General features: G+C 45.1%; 1 protein-coding gene and 1 pseudogene across 2 annotated transcripts in view; both read right to left on the reverse strand.

Annotated features, from left to right (window-relative positions):
• The window catches only part of LOC149448987 (E3 ubiquitin-protein ligase MARCHF6-like), a 327203-nt gene that overhangs the window by 98119 nt on the left and 205750 nt on the right, over positions 1 to 23334 (reverse strand). The gene's annotated exons all lie outside the window — the stretch shown is intronic.
• Positions 16042 to 16193, reverse strand: LOC149448988 (U2 spliceosomal RNA; annotated as a pseudogene).

Here is a 23334-nt window from a genome sequence, read left to right on the forward strand (position 1 = left end):
GTGCATAAAGAAGCCAAGGAAAGATGGAAAAATCTCCAAAAGGCATCAAATTACAGATTAGACATTCTTATAATATGTCAACAAAAGTTAGATTTTATTTCCATCATTTACACTTTCAAAATAACAGAAAACAAAAAAATGGCGTCTGCAAAAGTTTGGGCACCCTGCAGAGTTAATATCTTGTACTGCCCCCTTTGGCAAGTATCACAGCTTGTAAACGCTTTTTGGAGCCAGCCAAGAGTCTTTCAATTCTTGTTTGAGGTATCTTTGCCCATTCTTCCTTACAAAAGTCTTCCAGTTCTTTAAGATTTCTGGGCTGTCTATCACGCACTGCTCTTTTAAGGTCTATCCATAGATTTTCAATTATGTTGAGGTCAGGAGATTGTGAAGGCCATGGCAAAACCTTTAGTTTACGCCTCTTGATGTAATCCCCCGTGGATTTCGAGGTGTGTTTAGGATCGTTATCCATTTGTTGAAGCCATCCTCTCTTTAACTTCAGCTTTTTCACAGATGGCATCAAGTTACCATCCAAAATTTACTGAAATTTTATTGAATCCATTTTTCCTTCTACTCGTGAGATGTTCCCTGTGCCACTGGCTGCAACACAACCCCAAAGCATGATTGATCCAACCCCATGCTTAACAGTTGGACAGAGGTTCTTTTCATTAAATTCTGTGCCCCTTCTTCTCCAAACGTACCTTTGCTCATTCCGGCCAAAAAGTTCAATTTTAACCTCATCGGTCCACAGAACTTGTTTCCAAAATGCATCAGGCTTGTCTATATGTTCATTTGCAAAGTTCAAACGATGATTTTTGTGGTGAGGACGTAGAAGAGGTTTTCTTCTGATGACTCTTCCATGAAGACCATATTTATACAAGTATCTCTTTATAGTGGAATAGTGTACCACAACTCCAGTGTCTGCCAGATCTTTCAGGAGGGATCGTGCAGTCAAACGTGGGTTTTGAATTGTTTTTCTCACAATCCTGCGAGCTGTTCTGTCTGATATTTTTCTTGGTCTTCCAGATCTTGCTTTAACTTCCACTGTTCCTGATGACTACCATTTCTTAATTACATTCCGAACAGAGGATATTGACATCTGAAAAGGCTTTGCTATCTTCTTATAGCCTTCTCCAGCTTTGTGAGCGACAACTATTTTCAGTTTCAGTTTTCTAGACAACTGCTTAGAAGAACCCATGGTGCTGATTGTTGGGGCAAGGTCAGATGAGTCTGGGCATTTAAAACCTTTGAGTTTGACATCACCTGGTCTTCCCAGACGATGATTGCAAAGCTGAGACATGCCAGTGTCATGGACTGTTCTCAAAGGGGGCAGTGCATGCTATAAATTCTGCAGGGTGCCCAAACTTTTGCAGACGCCATTTTTTTGTTTGCTGTTATTTTGAAAGTGTAAATGATGGAAATAAAATCTAACTTTTGTTGACATATTATAAGAATGTCTAATCTGTAATTTGATGCCTTTTGGAGATTTTTCCATCTTTCCTTGGCTTCTTTATGCACATTAATACAAATTTTTAGCTTGGGTGCCCAAACTTTCGATCCCCACTGTATATATAACATCATACACATCAGTTATACTTCTGTAGGGTGGGAAATCACGGCTGTCCTGGAAGACTCGTAGAGAAGGAGTTACCGGTAAGTCTAACTCTGGTTTTCTCCTTGCGTCTTCCAGGACAGCCCCCCTTGAGACGATGATCAAGAACTTACCCCCTTAGGGCGGGCCCACAGCCTGGAGGCCCTTGCGTCCGAAAGCCTGCTCCCTGTCTGACAGGAGGTCTAGACGGTAATACCTAATGGAGGTAGAGAACTTTGACCAAGTGGCTGACTTACAGATCTCCTCCGGCGAAGCCCCAGCCCTCTCTGCCCAAGAAGCTGCTAACAATCTAGTCGAGTGAGCTCTAACAAGGGGAGGCGGAATACCTAAAACCCTGTATGATTCCCCTATAGCCAGTCTAATCCATCTACCTATAGTGGCTTTGGATGCTGCAAAACCTCTTTTGCCCTGAAAACAAAATAAAAAGGGAATCTGACTTTCTAACTTCCCGGGATCTGTCCAGATAAATCATAAGACTCCTCCTTACATCTAGCAAACTTAGCTTTTCTTCTTCTTTACCTTCAGAGGAAGAACAAAGTGTCGGCAGAACTATATCCTGCGACCTGTGAAAGGAGGATGACACTTTAGGGAGAAAACCTGGATCAGTCTTGAGCACAACCCTGTCCTCCAGCATGGTCAGGTAAGGCTCCCTAATAGAAAAAGCTTGTAATTCACTCGCCCTACGGGCTGACGTGATAGCTACCAAAAAAACAATCTTGAAAGTTAAAAATGTTATCGCTGCCTCTTCCAAAGGTTCAAAAGGCTTGAAAATCAAGGCCTTTAGCATCAAGGATAGATCCCAAGCCAGACAGGACCTAACCTTAGTAGGTCTAGACCTGACAAGAGATCTGAAGAAATCCACTACAAACGGATTCTGCTGCAGGGAGACCTGCAGAAAAATACTTAAGGCCGAAGCCTGTACCTTCAAGGTGCTCCTTCCTGGAAAAAATCCAAGATTGCCAGGATGCCCAGGGGCCCCTGTCGGTCTGATAACCATGAGGTAAACTTCTTCCAGACTTTAGAATAAATGGCTCTGGTTACTGGCTTACGGCAGTTCACCAAAGTCCTCACCACTGCGTCTGAGAACCCCCTGGCCCTGAGGAGCTGTTCTTCAAGAACCAAGCCGTCAATTTCAAGGTTCTGATCCGCGGGTACATTAGAGGGCCCTGCGAGATCAGATCCTCCCTCTCCGGGAGAGGAAATGGGCGAGCTGAAGCTAGCCTGTTCAGTAGGGAGAACCAGGGCCTCTTTGGCCAAAACAGAGCTACTAGGACTAGATCCGTCTTTTCCCTCAAAAATTTTTGCAGGACCGCCGTGACTAGTCTGACCGGGGGGAAATGCATAGGCCAAGTTGAAGTCCCAAGGGGCCGACAGGGCGTCTATCCCCAAGGCCTGCTCTTGCGGATTCAGGGAAAAAAAACTTTCTAACTTTTCTGTTCCCCTGGAATGCAAAAAGATCTATCTCTGGAGTCCCCCACCTGAGAACTATCTCCTGAAAGACCTCCCGATTGAGAGACCAATCGTCGTGACTGATCAGTCTCCGACTGAGGAAATCTGCCAGGGAGTTCTGTGAACCCTTTAAATGAACAGCCATAACTGACAGCAGGTTCTGCTCTGCCCAGGCTAGAATACCGCCTGCAATTTTCTCAAGTGAAGAACTCTGCGTACCTCCCTGTTTATGTAGGCCACTGTCGCTATGTTGTCTGATGGAATCTGCAAGTGCTGGTTCTGCAATTTTGCCCCAAAGGCCTCCAATGCCTTTTGAACTGCAATCAGCTCCCTTTGATTTAAGGATCTTAACGAGTCTGCTCGGGACCATTCTCCCTGAGCTGTCATCTCCCCTAGATGGGCTCCCCAACCAAAACTGCTGGCGTCTGGCGTCACAATGAGCGGAGCTAACTGACCCCACTCTAGCCCCTTTCCGTTCACCACCACCAAAGAGACCTCTTGACTTTGGACGGGAGCTGGATCGCCCGCTCCAAAGCCGAGCTGTCCCCGTCCCATGTTCTCAACAGGAAAGCCTGAAGTGGCCTTTGGTGGAGCCTTGCCCATGGAACTGCCGGAAAACAAGATGTCATCAGACCTACTGCTCTTGCGATTTCTCTTACCAAAACCGACAGGTTGGACTGCAACCTGGCCAGCATCTGGTCCATCTTTATGACCTTCTCCCGAGGAAGGAAAATTTTCCTCTCTAGAGACGCAATTTCGTACCCCAGGTAAACTACTCTCTGGGAGGGTGTCAAAGCCGACTTCTCTCTGTTGATGAGCCATCCTAGACCCTGAAGGAGGTTCTGAGCCACCTGTAGATCTTCGGCCAGCTGTTGATAAGATCTGGCCACAAAAAGAAGATCGTCCAAATAAGGAACTATCGTGATTGACCTCATTCTTAGGGGAACCAAGGCTTCTGCCAATACTTTGGTAAATATTCTTGGTCCTGCTGCTAGCCCGAAGGGCAAGGCCCGACACTGCCAGTGGAAAATCTGCAAACCTATCCTTATCGCTATCCTTAAGTATCTCTGGCTCGCTTGATGTATGGGCACGTGAAAATAAGCGTCCCTCAAATCTAGGGTGGCTATAAAGCACCCCTGGAAAAGGATACTCCTTACAGAATAGATTTACTCCATCCTGAAATGCTTGTATCTGAGGGCCTGATTCAGAGGCCGCAGATTCCAAATCAACCGGAACTTGCCCGAGGGTTTTCTCACGACAAAAACGTGGGAATAACACCCTGAACCCAGTTCGTTCCGAGGCACCTGAACTAGAACCCGCTGGTCTACTAGATCCCCAATAAGGCCGCATAGAGCCTGAGCCTTCCCCCGGTCTTTGGGAAGGTTGGTGACTACAAGGCTGCTTGGAGGACAGGAATCGAACTCCAGTCTGTACCCCTCCCGAATCAGGCTTAAAATGTAGGGGTTTGGGGAGATAAATGCCCACTGAGGGAGAAAGGACCCCAACCTTCCCCCCACCGGGATACTTAAGTCATTGTGACTTAGAGGGTCCTTGAGGAGGATTAAATAAGATCCCCCCTTTCCCCTATTCTTATGTCCTGTCCAGTGTTTTTTGGGTTGGTTTTCCCTACTTTGCAGCATCTGGGCTTTAGGGTGAAAACTTTTCCTAGGGAAAACTTTCTTTTTGCTTTCCGGAAAGGCTTTCTATCGGCGGTGCGTTCGAGAGCCTCCTGTAACCCAGGGCAAAAAAGATTATCCCCTAAAAAGGGCAAAGCGCAGAGGCGCAATTTGGACGCTGAGTCCCCTACCCAGGTCTTTAACCATAAAGCCCGTTGGGCTGAATTCACTAAGGCCGAAGACCTAGCAGCTAGTTTGACCGATTCAGCCAAGGCATCCACCAAAAACCCCGCCACTTGTATCCATCGGGTCCTTTAAGGTCCTCATGTCCTCGAAGGCCAGATCCATTCATTTGGAAATCCTAGATAAGGGAGCGTCCAATCTTGGAACTTTGTTCCAAGGCTGTGACGGATCCTCATCAAAAGGAAATCTTCTTTTCAGAGCCCCAGAAAAGAATGGCTTATTTTCCGGATTTTCCCATTATTGCTTGATAGTATCAATCAAGGAACTATGCACTGGAAAAACCCTGGACTTCTTAGCATGAAGCCCCTGGTACATGAAGTCATGCTTAGACAAGGCCACTTCCTCCTCCTCAATCTCCAAAGTTTAATAAATGGCCCCTAAGAGATCCTCCACATCCTGTAAGGTCAGCTTGTATTTAGAACTTGTAGAAGGAGGGCTTTCCTCATTCTCGGACCCGGAACCCGCCTGAGAAGAAGCCAGGGATCGGGGATCCTCCTCCTCCTCCTCTGGGGCCTCCTGCCTAGCAGCCCCTACCGCCATTAAAGACTGTACCCCAAACCCTAGTAGGGTCTGAAGCCTATCAGTGACCTAAAGAATTGGAAAGTTGCAGACATGTCCTTTAATGGAGGATAACACCTTATGACATGCCGTGAAGGACTCATCCTTAAATAAACTGTCAATGGAGTTGCGGCACAGGGGTTTCTCATACTCAGACCCTAACTTAGCCGCACACACAGCTCATTTCCTCTTTGGGGCCTGTACAGGGGCCCTGTCCTGGGTTTTAACCTAAAGAAAAAGAAGACAAGAACAACATGGACCCTCAGCACCAAAAAGCCTCCATCTACCTCCAGTGTAAGGGGAAACCTGCAGCATGCTCACCATCACCTGCACACAGGGACTAAGGGGACCAATAACCAACCTCCCAGGGATCAGCTTAAGGGGAGCCTCCACAAGCCTACCTGAGAGGGGCCGGTGCTGGAACCAGGATCTGCCTGCAATGGTCTGCCTTCCATCTTGTTCCGACTGGCGTGTTCACAGTGCCGCTGCCTTCATGCCTCACTGACCATCCCAGGTGGAAGCCTGCGCCTTTTTTTGCTGAGGAGACCGGAACCAGCGTCTCCGGCGCCCGACAATGACATCACTGCGATGGACTTCCGGTCTCTGAAGCGCAGGACCCGCCCCCGGAAGTAGCCTAACTTCCAGTCCATGGAACGCAGGGCCCTGCTGAGACGCAGGGCCCTGTCCGCCGGAAGATGCACCAGACCTCCGACCCCTGGAACGCAGGGCCCTGCCCCTACCGGAAGTCCCGCCTGCCTCCTTCCGCCCAGCGCTCTGCACACCTGCACCGAGCGCCTGGGGGAAAGGAAAACATGCAGGCCCAGAGGGAGTGGATGCCCCAACTTCACCGCCAGACACTCCAACTCCCCTACCGTGACTCCGCCATTGCCGGTCCCCCGCCTGCATATGAAGGCTTTACCACCACCACCAGCCCCATTCACTGTGGAAGGTGCAGGGAGAAGAGGTAAGTGGGCCTTCTGTCACACTCTTCCAAGACAGACCTCCCCAAGTGCGAAGATCTAAAGGTTCCTAAACGTGTTCCCTCCGGATCAGGAAACACTAAAAACTGGGATAGAGGCCTGGAGGTCCGCCTTTTAAAGGCGTAGGGGATGGCATGTTTCCTGACCCAGAGGGAGGAGCTCTACGTCTCAAGGGGAGCTGTCCTGGAAGACGCAAGGAGAAAGTTTATTTTAGTTTATTTCCCCAAAAGAAATAATGGTTTCTTTCAATTTCTTAAAAGATACAAAGTATCCTTTAGCTTCCAGGAAACTGACAGCTAATGTGAGCTATAGTGAATAAAAAAAAAAAAAAGACGGCAATTGCATTTAAAAAGCAGCACTGACATATGCTTCGTATTGTGAAAAAAAAATAGTAAAAAATGTGTAAACTGAGGCATTATTTTCAATGGGTTTTCATTCGTAAACCGAAAATTACTTTAACAGAGGCATTCGTAAACCAAGGTATTACTGTATATGCTATGTGTTTTTTTTTATTTTGTTTATTTTTATGCAGCCTGTGGACTGAATGAAAAAAAGAGAAGAAATCTCTGCCAGAAAAAGTGTGTGGTATGCCCACCATTAGAATATACCGCCAGAAGAATATACTTCTAATGGTGGGCACACGTTGCCACATGCGCCAGTTCCAAGATTGTACAAATGTCTAAATAGTGGCACGCTTGAATAAAAAGTGTCCACATATGAGTGGTACCCTATATGGAAAAAGGATGACACCAAGTCCCAAACTATCTTGCCACTACTCCCCAAGTAGTCTGGGCATCTGAGGGGCTCCACGTGACTATCTTTTCCCTCGTAAATCCAAAACTTATAAGTATAGCCTGTTGCCCTCTTACAGGTCTTCTACACCTTGACCCCATATCTGGCACACTTGCTGGGGAGAAATTGTTTGAATTGCAAGGTGGCAAGAAAAATGAATGAGGGACTCATCAACGCAGATGTTTTGCTGGGGAGTATAGACATCTGCAAATTTTTGGTTAAGGTGATTTGTGAGGGGCTGAATTTTGTGGAGCCGGTCAAATTCAGGGTCACCCCAAGGATGACAGAGTGTATTGTTGATGAAATGCATAAAACACATTATACTCTCACATCTATGCCTGGCCATGGCAGCAGAGAACATGGGCATATGATGAATTGGGTCTGTGGACCAATACCACCGCAATTCATTATTTTAGTAATGCCCATGTTGAGGGTTAGGTCCAAAAAAATTTAAATTTGGAAACCGTAATGGCTTTCCATACGACTGGTCTGGCAAGGTTTGAATCTGGGTTGGCGGCGATAAACTGTTGTGCATATAAATTTCTTTGATCCACAATCAATGCATACAGATCTTCTGTGAAAAACAGCTCCAAAGAATCAAGGGGAGTAGTTAAATTTGCTATTTCCACCTGAATTCCAGGTTGGGCAGTGAATGGGGGAAGTACGGGTGCTGCAGAATTTGTGGGCTGACAATCGGGATTTGAAAGCACATTTAGAAGGATACTGGGGGCTCTATGGGCCTGTGTGCGAATTCTTGGTGGTTGCGGGACAATACTTGTGCTCGCCACCGCACCAGCTTGTACTGCACTTTTGGGACTCGCCACGTCACCAAGTCATACTGCAGTATTGGTATTATTATTAATATACAGGATTTATATAGCGTTTGCTCAGCACTGTACAATATAACGTAAGACAATACAGCAACAATACATTTCAATACAAGAGGGTTAGGAGGGCCCTGCCCCTTGGAGCTTACAATCTAAGAGGTATGTGAAAGACCAGGAAGTACTAAGCCACTAGTACTCGACAGTTCACCAAAAGGTAGCGTGGCACTAGTACTGGCACTCTGCTGCATAAGAGAGTCATCAAAATTTACCGGCAAGTGTTAAGAGATCAGGCCTGATTCTGCCAACACTGCAGTTTTGTGTGCTATGTATCAAGTGACAGTGACCTACTGACACTGCACTTGCTGGGGGAGAAGGGGGGGAGGGGTAAGCATAGGGGCTAAACGCAGGTGCTGGCAGGTGCCGGGGATCCCGCTAATGCTGCATTTGGGGGTACGCTATATTAATGTGAACACTGGTATAGTGCTGATCTGATCAAACATATTGATCCGTTCAGACACTATACTAGCAGAGGAGGTTGATTGTGTATGAGCGTCTTCCTGGCAATCAAGGGGTTAAATGTGCTGACTGGTGTACTGACGGGCAATCTGACGCTATCTGGGAGGGGCGTGAAATCCACGGGAGCACGAATCACGTGTGTGTACATATATATATATATATATGATTTTGCACACCTGTGCCGCCCTGTAGCAGTAATTCTGCTATAGGGCGGTCAGGAGGCGGTTACATAAGCGGTTTTTGTTATGGCGCTGTGTAATTTTAATGGACAATTGCGCAGTCATGCAAGGCTGCACAAACATGAAATTTTCATCCTATTTTTTCTTTGAATTGGGATTTCTTTCGATGGTATTTGATCGCCTGTGAGTTTTTTATTTTTTGCACTATAAAAACAAAAACACGACAATTTTGAGAAAAAAAAACAATATTTTGGACTATTTGCTATAAAACGTCCAGTAAAAATTTTTTTAAAAAATCGAATTTAGTCAGAAATTTTAACCAAAATGTATTCTGGGACATGTCTTTGCTAAAAAAAAATCCCAATACGTGTAAATTAATTGGTTTACGTGAAAGTTATAGTGTTTACAAATGGCGGTATAGATACTGGAGGTTTTTTTTTGTATACTAATAATAGCAGCGATCAGCAACTTATGGGGGTAATCAGTGACTTATGTCGGAAATCAGCAACTTATGGCGGGACTGTGGCAGACATTCTGATACTGGGGGAGAACTGACTTGGGGTCACTGACATCCCCAGTGACACCAATACAGTGATCAGTGCAAAAAAAAAAAAAAAAACCCACTGACACTGTACTAATGACACTGGGGAGGAAGGGGTTAACATTTTAGGCAATCAAATGGTTAACTGTGTGAGGGGAGTGTTTTAATAGGGGGCGGGGGGTGTGTTCTTCACTGTTGCATGCTGTCCAGGAAAGCGAAGCTCTGCTCTCCGGACCAGTGAGCTGGGAACTGACGGAGCAGCGCTGCATTAAAAACAATGCAGCTGTGCTCTGTGTCTGCCGGCAATCGCCGGGACCCAGCGGGTAATCACCGCCCGGTACCCGGTGATTGACACCTGCGGCCGCGATCGGTGCTGCGGGCAGGGCCCCCTAGCATGTAAACAAGGATCACGTTTATATACGTGATCCTGCCTACAGAGGCCGCTTTGCCGCAGTATATGTACTGTGGGCAGTCCCCTAGCGGTTAACCTAAACCTTTGCTTTTAGAACATTAACAGAATATTCAACCATGTTGTCTATATTTATAAAAAGGGCCGTATTATGAAACAACAGTGTTTCTACCATCTCTGAGCCAATAATTCCAATTCTGATGGAATATATGGAGTCTGCCCTGAGTTTGGGCAAACAGGCTCTCCAAGAAAGCATGATCATTCAAAAGTTCAATAACTAAAAGAAGAGATGGAGCTTGTGATTTCTTCCATGCTTTTATCAGGGTGCACCTGGCTGCAATTAGAGCATGTGCTATATAGAATTTAATCTGATGAGGCCATTTATCCAACCCCCATGCCTAAGGGAGCTATTTCAAGACTTGGTAATTGAGTTGTGCTTGTGACAGATGAAATAAAAGGTGAAAAATTCGAAAAGCGATAGAGTTCACATTACCTCTAGAACATTGACGATTGAGATGGAGAACGGTGAGGTAGCACTTGAGGTGTTAAGTACCATCTGTGTGATTCTTTTGGATTGTTTCCCAATGAGAGATGCATCTAGATATTTTCCTGAGCCAATAAAGAGCTCTTTGCCATTGCTGATAAGAGTTCCAAGGTCTCGTTCCCATAATAACATTGCAGAGAGCTTGTCAGGGAGGGTCTTTGTGCAGAGAGGTGTATATAAGAGAGATACCTCGTTTATTAGACTGTGAAAATGTGTGGAAAGAATACAAAGTTCTGAAAAAGGATCGCTGCCTCTTTTCTTAGAAGATAAGAAATGCCAAATTTGTAGGTACTTGTAGAAGTCTTTATGAGGAATTTCAAAGTTTAGTTAGATCACAAAATGGACGTAGTGGTTGCAGTGAATACATGTGGGCTATTAATTTGAGCCCTCGGTATTACTATGAGGAGAGGTTTAAATCCAGTATAAGCAAAGATAAAAATTAGATGGTGTGTCTGAGTCAATTGTTTGACGGTCCTGCGATGATAACCTCAGGGTCGAAATCCATGTGCGAAGAGTGGCATTGATCATATCTAGGTAAGATCTATCAGATTTTTGAGATAATGTAGTAGCTCCCATTAGGGTTTGAAGGTTTGTGGAGATAGGTGCTTTTTCTATTTGAATCCATCTTCTATCTGGTGACGGGGACCACCATGCTTTTGTTTGATCTAAAATGGAAGCTTTATAGTATCTAGATAAATCTGGGGTTGCTAAACCTGTATGAGAGGTTAAAACTATAAAGAGAGTGTTTATTCACTCTTGCTTTTTTATTGTCCCAAATAAAATTATCTAGCGTTCTTTGAAGTGTTTTAAGTTGGGAAGATAATATGGGAAGAGGAATTGTGCATAAAAAGTATAATACATGGGGCAAGAGAAATTTCAGTGAGAGCTATTTTCCCCGCCCAGGAAAATGAAGCTTTGGAGAGATCTTTGCATAGATCTGAAAGTTCAGCCAGCAGGAGTGAATAATTTGTCTTAAAAATGTTTGTGCCAGGAGAGGTTAGTCTTATATCAAGATATGTAATTTGAGAGGAGCGTGTCCAAGCAAAGGAAGTGATCCTAGATATCTGCTTTTGAAAAGGTAAAGGTAGATGTAGAGGAAGCATTAAAGATTTAGTCTCTTTTGTATAATGAAATAGAACTAAAATGTTGTTAAAATGTTTTGAAGCACTGGTAAGGATGAGAGAGTGTGTCATAAGAATCAAGATATCATCTACATATAAGCTGAGTTTGTGTTCTTCGTCTATCTTTAGACCTTTAAGTGTTTGGGATGTACAAAACAGCTTCTGCCAAAGGTTCAATGACTAAAGCAAAAATGAGGGTTGACAGGGTGCATCCCTGTCTAGTTCCATTAGTTATTTTAAAAGGATCGGATAGCATACCAGAGATCCATACTCTGGCACTAGGTTCAGAATATAGGACGAAGATGGCTTCACCAAAGGGGCCAACAATACCAAATTTGCATACAACTTGTCTGAGGTATCCCCAGTTTTTTGTTAACAGTAGCCTTTAAAATAATGAATCAGCCAGCTGGATTTGAAAAGGAAGTATGTAATTTGAATTATAAAGTATGTTTAATGGTGATAATCATGCTCTTTGACTTAGTCTCAGCGTTCGCAAAAAAAAGTATGAGTGTAATACTTATTTTTACAAATCAGGGCTTTAGAATGTTTGAAATGCATCTTTTGGATGCATAAAATATCACCCTGAATAATAATTCTCTCCATAAAACTGATCTCTTGTAGGGCGTATTAAGACCTTTAGCGTTTATCGATATAATCCTAACCATTGTTTCAGAAAAAATTTGCTTGCAGATGTTTAAGCTTGCAAATTCAGGGGATTGGCTTGCAAAGGTTTAAATTGGGGGTCTACTGTGATAAAGAAATCGAGTGAAGGTAACAGTGATATAGGTACAAAATTGACAGATCAAACAGAAAATACAGTACAGATTCTCTTAAAAACAAAAACCATGATTATGCTTAGCATAATCATCATATGGGGGTGTGAATAGAACACCTAAAGGCCAGGAATAAGGATCAACCACTATCTCTTCAAGTAGCAAATATATAAAATACAGGCAGATATTATTAGATCCAAAAAGCGGAAACTGAACAAGTGTTGGGAACGATTTTCCATTTAATATGAAGATGTTGAGCCTCAGATTTCTTTTTAGTGGGAGGAGGGTTTATGACTGTGAATCCCCATTGAGCAAGATGTTTAAGGCCATCATTTGGTGTCAAGATAGCGGTTAGATGGGGCGTGCCCTGAGCAGCATCGTGTGAGGACGTCTGAGCGTTGAGCTCCGGCCACCCGTGACAGAATTTACCACACAGCAGCGGTTTATGGCTCTCCTACCTCCCCCACTATATGCTTCCTAAGCGCCACACCTCCTGCCACCCACCCACCCAGAGGTGGCGGATCGCAGGCAAGCAGGCTTCAAACTTTTTTTTGGACACCACACCAGGCTGGCTCCGGGACCAATATGGCGCCCGACCACGAGGCCGCCCTGCATTCCTCTTCTGCGGGCAGTGGACGATCTCCTGCACCATCGTCCTCCTCACAGGTACAGTGCCATAGCCGCTCCTCCTCCCCAAGAAAGGTTGTTGGGTCTTCCCTTCTGATGGAGCTGGGTGTAGCTGAGGCTGTGTGGGACATTAGGGAGCGTATTAGAGCTCTCCCCACTAAGGCAAATATACAACTTATTACTGCTGTGGAAATTTTGTGTAAGCAGGCCATAGAGGGGCTTGGAGAAGACACTGGGAAGGTACTGGGAAAGAGTGGAGGCTATGGAGACCGCCCAAACATGATGATGTTTTTCAAACTATTACTACCATACAGGAGACTGTTCTCCATCATGAAGTGTTTAATACTTTACTTGACCAGCTGGATGATCAAGAAAACAGGGATAGGAGACAGAATATGCGCATTTGCGGATTGCCTGAAGCTATTCGCGCCTCAGACCTTTTTCCTACTGTACAGGGCCTGTTTCGCCAGATTTTGGGTGACTGCTCCTGAAGCAATTGAATTGGATAGGGTTTATAGAGCCCTTTTGCCTGTACCTCAAGATGCTGACAATCCACAGGACATTATTTGTAAATTACATAGATATTCTGTGAAAGGGGCGATTATGAAAGCGGCTCGTTCTCTCCCTCATATTGATTTTGATAGGGCTACTATTGCAATCTTCCCGCATTTATCCAGGCGGACCCTCATGCAAAGGCACGCTGTTCGCCCCCTGCTTGATGTTCTACGTGCAGCCCAGGTGCCCCATCGTTGGGGTGTTCCTTTTCGTCTGAATGCATCCCGAAATGGAAAGACTGCAACATTGCGTACCAAAGATGACCTGTCACACTTCCTTTCCACATTGGATCTTTCATCGGCTGATTTTCCAGATTGGCGGTTGCACAATTGCATTCCGTTTCCACGACACCAGGACCATTGGCAACAGGCCTCTACAGGGTCCCGCAAAGGGAATCGCATGGGTCCGAACTTTACCTCCTCCCATCCAGATTGATCTATTAAGATCTGTGTTTTTTTTTTTTTTTGTGGTGTAGGCTGAACATACCTGCCTTAAAGTTTGCACTAAGTTTCCTCAGAATGCCTTTTTGGCCTCTGTTGAATATATCGGGAGGTGTATATATATATATGTGTGTATCTGTTTGTGCACATGTGTATGTATGTGTCCCCTTTTTTTGTTTGTTTTCTTTTTATCATGCTGCTGTATTTATAATATTTATAATGCTGCTGTTTATACTGTTTTGTATAAGATTTTGTTCTTTTATATTTGTCCTGTGGTGGCTGGGTGATGCCCTTGCTGTGTCCTTAGGCACATCCCACACCCTAGGCCAGTTCTCTGGCGGAGGACTTGTATTCTGCGTTTATGCAGTTGAGCTGGCCCCTTTGGGGAGAGGTCTTTTTTCTCCTTCCCATGGAGGCCATCTTTTTTAGACAATCTGCTTTTTTTCATGTGGATTGAGCTATACTTTTTTTTTATGGTTTATGTTGACTTCCATGTAGGTGTCTGTAGAGGCAGAGTTTCTCTTTCGGTTTCATTATATTTACCCCGTGTACTTCATTTGGTCGAATGAGGGATTCAGTTTCACTACCCGTCTGAATATGCTCTTTCTCGGATACTGTATCTATGGCTAGTAAGTTGAACACTCTAAATATCTTGACCTATAATGTTAGAGGGCTGTGTTCGCCCCAAAAGAGGGGTCGCATTTGGCAGGAATTGCGGCATCTGTCCCCGGATGTGGTTTTCTTGCAGGAGACGCACTTCACTGCCAAATCTATCCCGCATATTTCCCTTATCATAGTGTCTCCCCTGTGGACAAGGCCAGGGGAGTTTCAACTGCCATCCAAAAAACCTGTCCATTCTCTCTTTTGTCTCAACTGATTGACCCCGAGGGTCGTTTCTTATTTTTGAAGGGTTCTTTGCATGGTCATACATACACTTTTGCAACACTTTATGCTCCAAATGCCCGCACTGTTGACTTTTTGTCTGCTACCCTAAAAAACTGAAAGATTTTAGAGAGGGTATGGTGATTCTAGGGGGTGATTTTAATGTTTCTTTGGACCCCTGCTTTGACGCGTCTTCTGGCAGAGCTTCTTTATCCTTTCGTGCGCTAAGGCACGTTAAGCGACTTTTGCATGAACTTCACCTGGTGGACAGCTGGAGGGTAATGCATCCTCAGGACATAGATTATAGTTACTATTCTAAGATGCATGATTCTTATTCCCATTTGGATCTTCTTATTATTGATCAGTTTTATTTGCGTGATGCGCTTAAATCATCCATTGATTCTATTACCATATCTGGCCACTCACCTGTGGTGCTATTTGCCCTCCAGCTGCCTACCGGACAGAAATGGTGTGGCGACTTAATGAGAATTTGTTGGATGACACGATAGTGTTTGAGGTGATTTCCCGCTCCTTACAATCCTATTTTGAGATTAACTCTGCTGATTTTTTTTTTTTTTTAAAGTCCGCAAACGTGCAACTATAAACGTAAAAACCCGTAAGTGTTCACAAAAAATGTGCAAGTGCAAAACACCACACGAAAAAGTGCACTTAGGGGTGTGCTGTGTCCTAACCCTAAAGGGGCTTGGACCGCTTACCCTGATCCCCCGGGGCACGAAGCTCCTGACAGGGACAAGGTTCCCAATTGGTCCTCCTGGCCAAAAGGCCTGGTGGACCACCGTTCCTTGTGTCCAGCCGAAGCCAGACACACAGTACTTGGTCAGGGGGCTCTCCCGAAGAAAAGCCCCCTAGGGATCAGGGGAGGAAGGAACCAAAAGGCCACACATCCTCCCCCTAGACTTCAGGGTAGGCCCGAGGACCCACACCCTCCATCCGTGAAAACACACGCATAAGTAACAGAAAAAGTGACAAACGTGGGAGGTGAAATAAATTAAATAAATAAAAAATAAAAAAGTGGTAACGTGCCAAATTGTGCACAGACCAGGCCCTGAGGCCCGTAGCAAAAATTGCCCTGGTCCTAGCCAAAAGGCCTGGTCCTTAGGGCGCTGTGCAAAAAGAATGTAAAAACAGTGACCATGTGCCATGTTCACACAGTGGGGTCCCACACCCAGGTGTTACTAGTGGCACCCCTGAGAGCGTCTACTCAGGGGGCACCGAGATTGCGGACTTTCTGCCTCCTCAGCCCCTGGCCAGACCAAGGTAGATCCGTCCAAATCAGGAGGTACTGGGTCTTTCCAGCTTTCCCAGAGGAATTACTCCCAAGGCCCCAGAACGAATCATGGCGCTCCCTGGTTTCTGTCCCTCAGGTACTAGCCTTCCGGACCCCCATCATACCAGTGAGGGTACTATACAACAGCCATCCCCGCAAAGCTAGAATGGCCGGGAGCACCCCCACTGGACACTGATAAGAACAGATACTACACTTGATCTTAGCCAAAAGGCCGAGAAGCGATTAACTCTGCTGATGATGCGTCCACGCAAGTGGTTTGGGAGGGTCACAAGGCTATGATTAGGGGGGAGTTGATCACCCATGGTTTCAGGTGCAAGAGGGAGAAACTGAGGGAGATTAGGGAGTTGCTGGATAAGATTCATACTCTGGAAACTACACACAAACAATATTTTGACCCCTCAGATGCCCAAGCTTTAGACACAATACGTATTACTCTCTCTCAATGTTTGGACTGCAAAGCTCAAGAAAAAATTCTATCTTATGCTCACTGTTTCTGTGAATACAGGAACAAATGTGGTCGCCTTTTAGTTAGACAATTTAAGAAGTGTCAGACATTACGTCATGTTTATAGCCTGACGACGCATGATGGTCGCGTTGAGGATTCCCACTCGATTGCAGATTTGTTTCAGCAGTACTATGCTTCTATATATAGTCTCCCCTGGTGGCCCTCCCAGTGTGGACCCCGGAGCTCAGCTTAATTCCATACGCAACTACCTAACAGATTCCCCTCTCCCTGCATTATCCTCTACGAATATTGAAGATCTTGAATGGCCAATTACTGTGGAGGAATTGACGAAGGTGGTTAGCTCCCTTCCCTTGGGAAAAAGCCCGGGACCGGATGGCTTCACCAATCAGTGTAGCAATTGTGCGCACAGATATGGACGCGGACAACCATTTTGCTAAGATCCACTATCTTGTGTCATTCTCACTCCAAATCAGTCCCTCTCCCTTTTTGTTGAATGGCATGTGGTCTGTGTGTGTGCTGAGTTCAGGAGTGCACAGGGCACAGCTGGATACACTTCATGGATGTAAACCCAATTAGCTGGTTCCATGAGGTCTGCCAGACCCTTGCTCTGGCCTGATTGTAAAGCTATAAATCCGTCAGTCACTGGACATGAAAAGCATTCCGGAGCAGCAGTAAAACATACATTCCACTGAAATCACTTTTTCATACAATTTCATAACTCCCGACAGGAACAAAGTACAATAAAACAAAGCATATATTCAGGTAGGACATTTTAATACAAGTCACCTGATACCTTACACCCCTAGATAACATCTACCCGAGAGCAGAAAGCGATATCTCTTTAACCGTCACAGGCAGATATGTCATATCTGGTGTCTAGACGTTCAGCAGATGATTTTGCATATTATCCTACCAGTGGATAGGATGCTACATGTACCTATGGAAGGTTATTAACCATGGTATAAACTTGAGAGGGTTGTGGTCCTAGCCTGGGTCTGCGCCAATACCCCTTACCCAAATAGGCGATTGGCCCTTGTCTTCAGTAGACACCCCCTGCTAGGGGACTAGAAAACAGGCTGTCAGGCCTGGAGAGGTAAGATGAAGAGATTCTCCCTTGTAACATCAGGAACCAACTTTGGGAGAAAATGCACCCTTTTGTTCAGACACTTGAACGCTGCTTAAACCGGGAATTCTGCAAGTATTCAACAATCCGTCCAGGCCCTGAGGCAGCCCCAAACCATGATGCTCCCTCCGCCATGTTTTACAGTGGGGATGAGGTTTTGATGTTGGTGTGCTGTGCCTTTTTTTCCACACATAGTGTTCTGTGTTCTTCCCAAACAACTCAATCTTGGTTTCATCTGTCCACAGTATATTTTGCCAGTAGTGCTGTGGAACATCCAGGTGCTCTTTTGCAAACTTCAAATGTGCTGCAATATTCTTTTTATACAGCAATGGCTTCCTCCGTGGTGTCCTCCCATGTACTCCATTCTTGTTTAATCTTTTCCTTATTGTAGATGTGTCAACAAAAATGTTAGCATGTGCCAGAGATTTCTGTAGGTCTTTAGCTGACACTCTGGGATTCTTCTTTACCTCATGCAGCATTCTGTGCTGTGCTCTTGCAGTCATTTATACAGGACGGCCACGCCTAGGGAGAGTAGCAACAGTGCTAAACTTTCTCCATTTGTAGACAGTCTGTCTTACCGTGGACACATGAACATCAAGGCTTTTGGAGATACTTTTGTAACCCTTTCCAGCATCATTCAAGTCAACAATTCTTGATCTTAGGTCTTCTGAGAGCTCTTTTCTGCGAGGCATGGTTCACATCAGACAGTGCTTCTTGAAACCAGTAAACCCAAAACAGGTGTGTTTTTTAAGGGCAGGACAGCTGTCAGCAACGCATCCAATATCATCACACTGATTGGAGTCAAGGATGGCTCACTCCTGGCTCCAATTAGCTCTGGGAGAAGTCATTAAGCTAGGGCCTCACATACTTTTTCCTCCCTGCACTGTGAATGTTTACATGTTATGTGCAATTAAACCATGGCAACATCTAATGTTTGTGTGGTATTATGTTCAGCAGACTGTGTTCTTCTATTGTTGTGACTTAGGCGACGTCCAGAGCACATTTTGGGTTCACATACTTTTTCTTGCAAGTGTGTGTGTGTATGTATGTATGTATGTATGTATATATATATATATATATATGTTACATCTTTTCTGTAAATATTTTCATTGCACCATTTTGACCTTTTTAGTAATAAATCCTATTTTATGAAAAGTGTTGAACTGTTTCTAAAGCTCTTTATTGCAAACTATGAATACCTGGCTCTGAAGAGTGCTACTGTGTGTTTTAAAACCTCTGTATACATCTGCCTGCGGTGACAGTGTGTATACAGACGCTTATTCAAACATCACAGTGTTACTGCTAAGATTTGTGAGTTTCCTCCTTCTCTGTAAAAGGTGGTGGTGGCAGTGTGAAGGGTTAATTGTGTAATTAACCTGATCCAGTAACAATCGCTCTCAGGCTGCGGGCACATAGATTGTGGTCCAGTGAGCTGGAAAATCTTTGTGCAGGGTGCAGCTGAGCGTGGCATTGTTACGCAAGTGGCAGCACGATTTTAGATTGGCTAGTCCTTCGGTCACAAGTTGGTGAGAAGGACTGGGGGGTCTGACGCCGCACCCGTCACAATCAGTATTATAAAAAACATTTTCTCACTTCTTGCCGGCCCTTTCTGTACTTATCTTAATTCCATTACCTTAGTCAACTCATTGCTCCCGGAAGCACTTTTGGCTCATATCACCATTCTGCCTAAGCCTGGGAAAGACCCTCAATACTGTGCTAATTATAGGCCCATTTCTTTATTAAACTCTGACACTAAGCTATTGGCCAAGATCCTCGCTTTGTGCTTGCAGGATCCTGTTGAGGGCCTAGTTCACCTGGATCAGACTGGTTTCATAGTGAGCCGCGAGGCCAGGGACAGCACTATTAGGGCTTTGCATATATTACATTGGGCCCGGTGTGGCCCTGATCGCAACAAGCTGTATATAAACAGCCGGACGGTGGCAGTCCAGAGGCGGGTTGCCATTCATAAATGGCGCCAGCATTTTCAAGCTGTGCGCGCTCCCACTGCCATCTAGTGCCCACTGTGTCCTCCGGACACAGTGGAACACCGATCGCCGTACGGGACCTCTGTGCGAGGTGCCGATCAAGTGATCACTGATTGGTCAATCAGTGATCACATGCAGAGTAGTAAGCAAGATGTCACTTCTGACATCATTGCTTACTACGTGTGAAATCTGTGAATGATCACAGAGGTCACATGGTACAAGGCTATTCACAACAGCTTTGTACCATGTGACAAGCTGTGACCAATCACAGCTCACACAGTAGTTCTCAATGGCTGCAAGAAAGCAGCCAGAGAGGAGAAATGATTGCTTTTACATCCTTTACGGGTGTAAAAGTAATCAGTGTAAAAAAAAAAAATAATCTTCATCACCCCTCACAAGTAGTACAGTGTCACCATGGTTACACTGTACTGCTAGGGTGACAGCATGTAAAAAAAAAAAAAAAAACAAATATAAAAAAATAAAATAAAAATGTAAAACTTTTTTTTAAAAATTATAACTTTTGGTTATCAACTGATTTGTTTTTTTTTTACTAAAAAGATAACTGAATAAATTTTGGCCAACATTTATGATGGAATATTATTTATTTGCAAAATTTTATAAGAAAAACACTTTCAAAATGTTCGGCCTTTTTCATTTATATAACAAAAAAATATATAAATCCCAGCAGTGAATAAATACCACCAAAATAAAGCTTTATCTGTCTCAAAAATGCTAAAAAATTCATATGGGTACAGTGTTGCATGACCGCGCAATTGTCATTCAAAGTGTGACAGTGCTGAAAGCTGAAAATTGGCCTGGACAGGAAGGGGGTGAAAGTGTCCGGACTTGAAGTGGATTACAATTATGTGCCAATTTGTGTTGGTCTATCACAAAATCCCAATAATATACATTTACATTTTTGGTTGTAACATGACAAAATATGGAAAATTTCAACGGGTTTTTAAGGCACCGAATATCTGCTTTTAGGCTGCTCCCACCAAAACAAACATTTTATGCTTGATTTTGCCAGCTTACGCTCAAAGCATTAGGGGAGTGTGAGCTGGCAAGATCTGTTGACACATTCCCAAGGCACCTATGATCTTATACATTCTGTGACCAGCCACTGTGGGCAGTGAGAGAATCGAATCCTGCCATGTACTGAATGATTGGGATAAAGAAATTTAAGAAGCAAAAAATAAAGCTTCTCTTTCCACTCTACCATAATAGATTCTTCAAGAGTGTCATGAACACAGAAAATCTGAGACTTTCTTTCATAAAACCTTCGGAACATTTTTTCATACACACAGTATATAGTTGCTAATGCTCTTTCTTGATACCGTGTGTTGCATGAATTGCTTTGAGGAGCTATTTTGTTCCATCAGAAGGTTGTAAATATTTTTGGGCTCTACCTTCTGATACGTTCTCAGTTAAGGCCCCCCCCCCCCCCCAACTTCAACATCCTTAAATAACCTGAATGGCTAAGATGAAGGACATCTGTTCTCTCGTAGAATCAATAAGTCCTTTAAAAAAGTTTGGGTGCAGTCGCTAAATAGAAACCTGTTGAAGTTATAAGAAAGGTTAAAGCAGGGGTCCTCAAACTGCGGCCCGCCGAGGCCATTTATCCGGCCCGCCGGCAGGGGCTTTTTTTCCGCAAGGACGGGACACTAAGTACGGGGGTGGGCAGGGGGCTGCTGTACCTTACCTGGCTCCGGTCCCAATCCCACGACAATCCAGTCCAGGAAGCGCTGCTCCTTCATTCACTCCGGCCACTCCCTCACTCCTGCCGCTCGGCTCCTCCTCCTCACTGGTGATTGGGCTCCAGAACTGTAGCTTAGGAAAGGCACACAGGCGGCCAATCACCTGCGAGGAGGCGGAGCCGACCGGCCCTGCGAACATCGGGTGAGGGAGAGGCCGGAGTGAAGGACAGCTGACAGGTAAGTGTGCCATGCTGATTGTGCTGCTGCAACCAAGTATGCTGGCTGCAGCAGCATCATGCTGGAGCAGGGGTCAGCAGGTTAAGTGTCATTGGTGTCAGTGGGAGGAATAGTGCCCCATCATTGGGGTCACTGATACCAATGAGGTCCCCCTCACTGACACCAATGAGGTACTATTCCTCCCACTGACACCAAAGATGGGGCACTATTCTTCGCACTGACACCAATGATGGGACACTATTCCTCCCACTGACACCAATGATGGGACACTATTCCTCCCACTGACACCAATGATGGGACACTATTCCTCCCACTGACACCAATGATGGGACACTATCCCCTTCCCCAACTGACACCAATGATGGGGCACTATTCCCCCCCCACTGACACTAATCATGGGCCACTATTCCTCCCACTGACACCAATGATAGGGCACTATTCCTCCCACTGACACCAATGATAGGGCACTATTCCTCCCACTGACACTAATGATGGGGCACTATTCCTCCCACTGACACCAATGATGGGGCACTATTCCTCCCACTGACACGAATGATGGGGCACTGTTCCTCCCACTGACACCAATGATGGGGCACTATTCCTCCCACTGACACCAATGTTGGGACACTATCCCCTTCACCCACTGACACCAATGACGGGGCACTATTTCCCCCCCACACACACACACACACTGACACCAACGATGGGGCACTATTCCTCCCCCCACTGACACTAATGATGGGGCACTATTCCTACCACTGACACCAATGATGGGGCACTATTCCTCCCACTGACACCAATGATGGGGCATGATTCTTCCCACTGACACCAATGATGGGGCACTATTCCTCCCACTGACACTAATGATAGGGCACGATTCTTCCCACTGACACCAATGATGGGGCACTATTCCTCCCACTGACACTACAGATGGGGCACGATTCTTCCCACTGACAACGATGGGCACTATTCTTCCCAATGAAACCAATGATGGGCACTATTCCTCCCAATGACACCAATGATCGGCACTATTCCTCCCACTGACACCAATGATGGGGCACGATTCTTCCCACTGACACCAATGATGGGGTACTATTTAGCTCCATAAGACACACTTGGGGGGAAATGTCTGTGCGTCTTATGGAGCGGCCGGCTCAGTATTCCCGCCGCCGTTGTATGTCCGCAGTCTCTGGTCATCTCCTGTACTGTGTCCGCATTTGTTCATAGTTTTTTTTTTTTTTTAAACTATAGTTCGGCCCTCCAACAGTCTGAGGGACAGTGAACTGGCAAATCCAACACAACAAACACTTTACTCCTGCGCTAGGAAAGGACTCAGTAGACCCAATAGGAATGTTCTGGAATTTTCTGGAATATGCACTGCTTGCTGCCCTCAACAGACCGGGGTGGTCCAAATACACTGAATACAAATGGAGAAACATAAAAACGGCGCACCGACCTAGTGCATTATCGTTTAAAATAATTTAATTGAAGAAACAAAATAGGTATCATACTCACAATGGGCATAATAACACAGGCATGTCAAACTGAACAAGATGTATGATCCAAACAACATCTGAGTCCATACGATGGATGACCCTGGATGACCAACTGGCTAACGCGTTTCGAGGACACAACCTCTTCCTCAGAGCCAACTTGTTCAGTTTGACATGCCTGTGTTATTATGTCCATTGTGAGTATGATACCTATTTTGTTTCTTCAATTAACCGATAATGCACTAGGTCAGTGCGCCCTTTTTCTGTTTCTCCATTTGTATCCAGTGGACAGTGAACTGGCCCCCTGTTTAAAAAGTTTGAGGATCCCTGGGTTAAAGTAACATTAAAGGCTTAGTTTTTTTC

The sequence above is a fragment of the Staurois parvus genome, unplaced genomic scaffold, assembly GCF_062004578.1.
Source record: "Staurois parvus isolate SC_StPar_1 unplaced genomic scaffold, SC_StPar_1.0 ptg000645l, whole genome shotgun sequence".
Lineage (NCBI taxonomy): Eukaryota > Metazoa > Chordata > Amphibia > Anura > Ranidae > Staurois > Staurois parvus.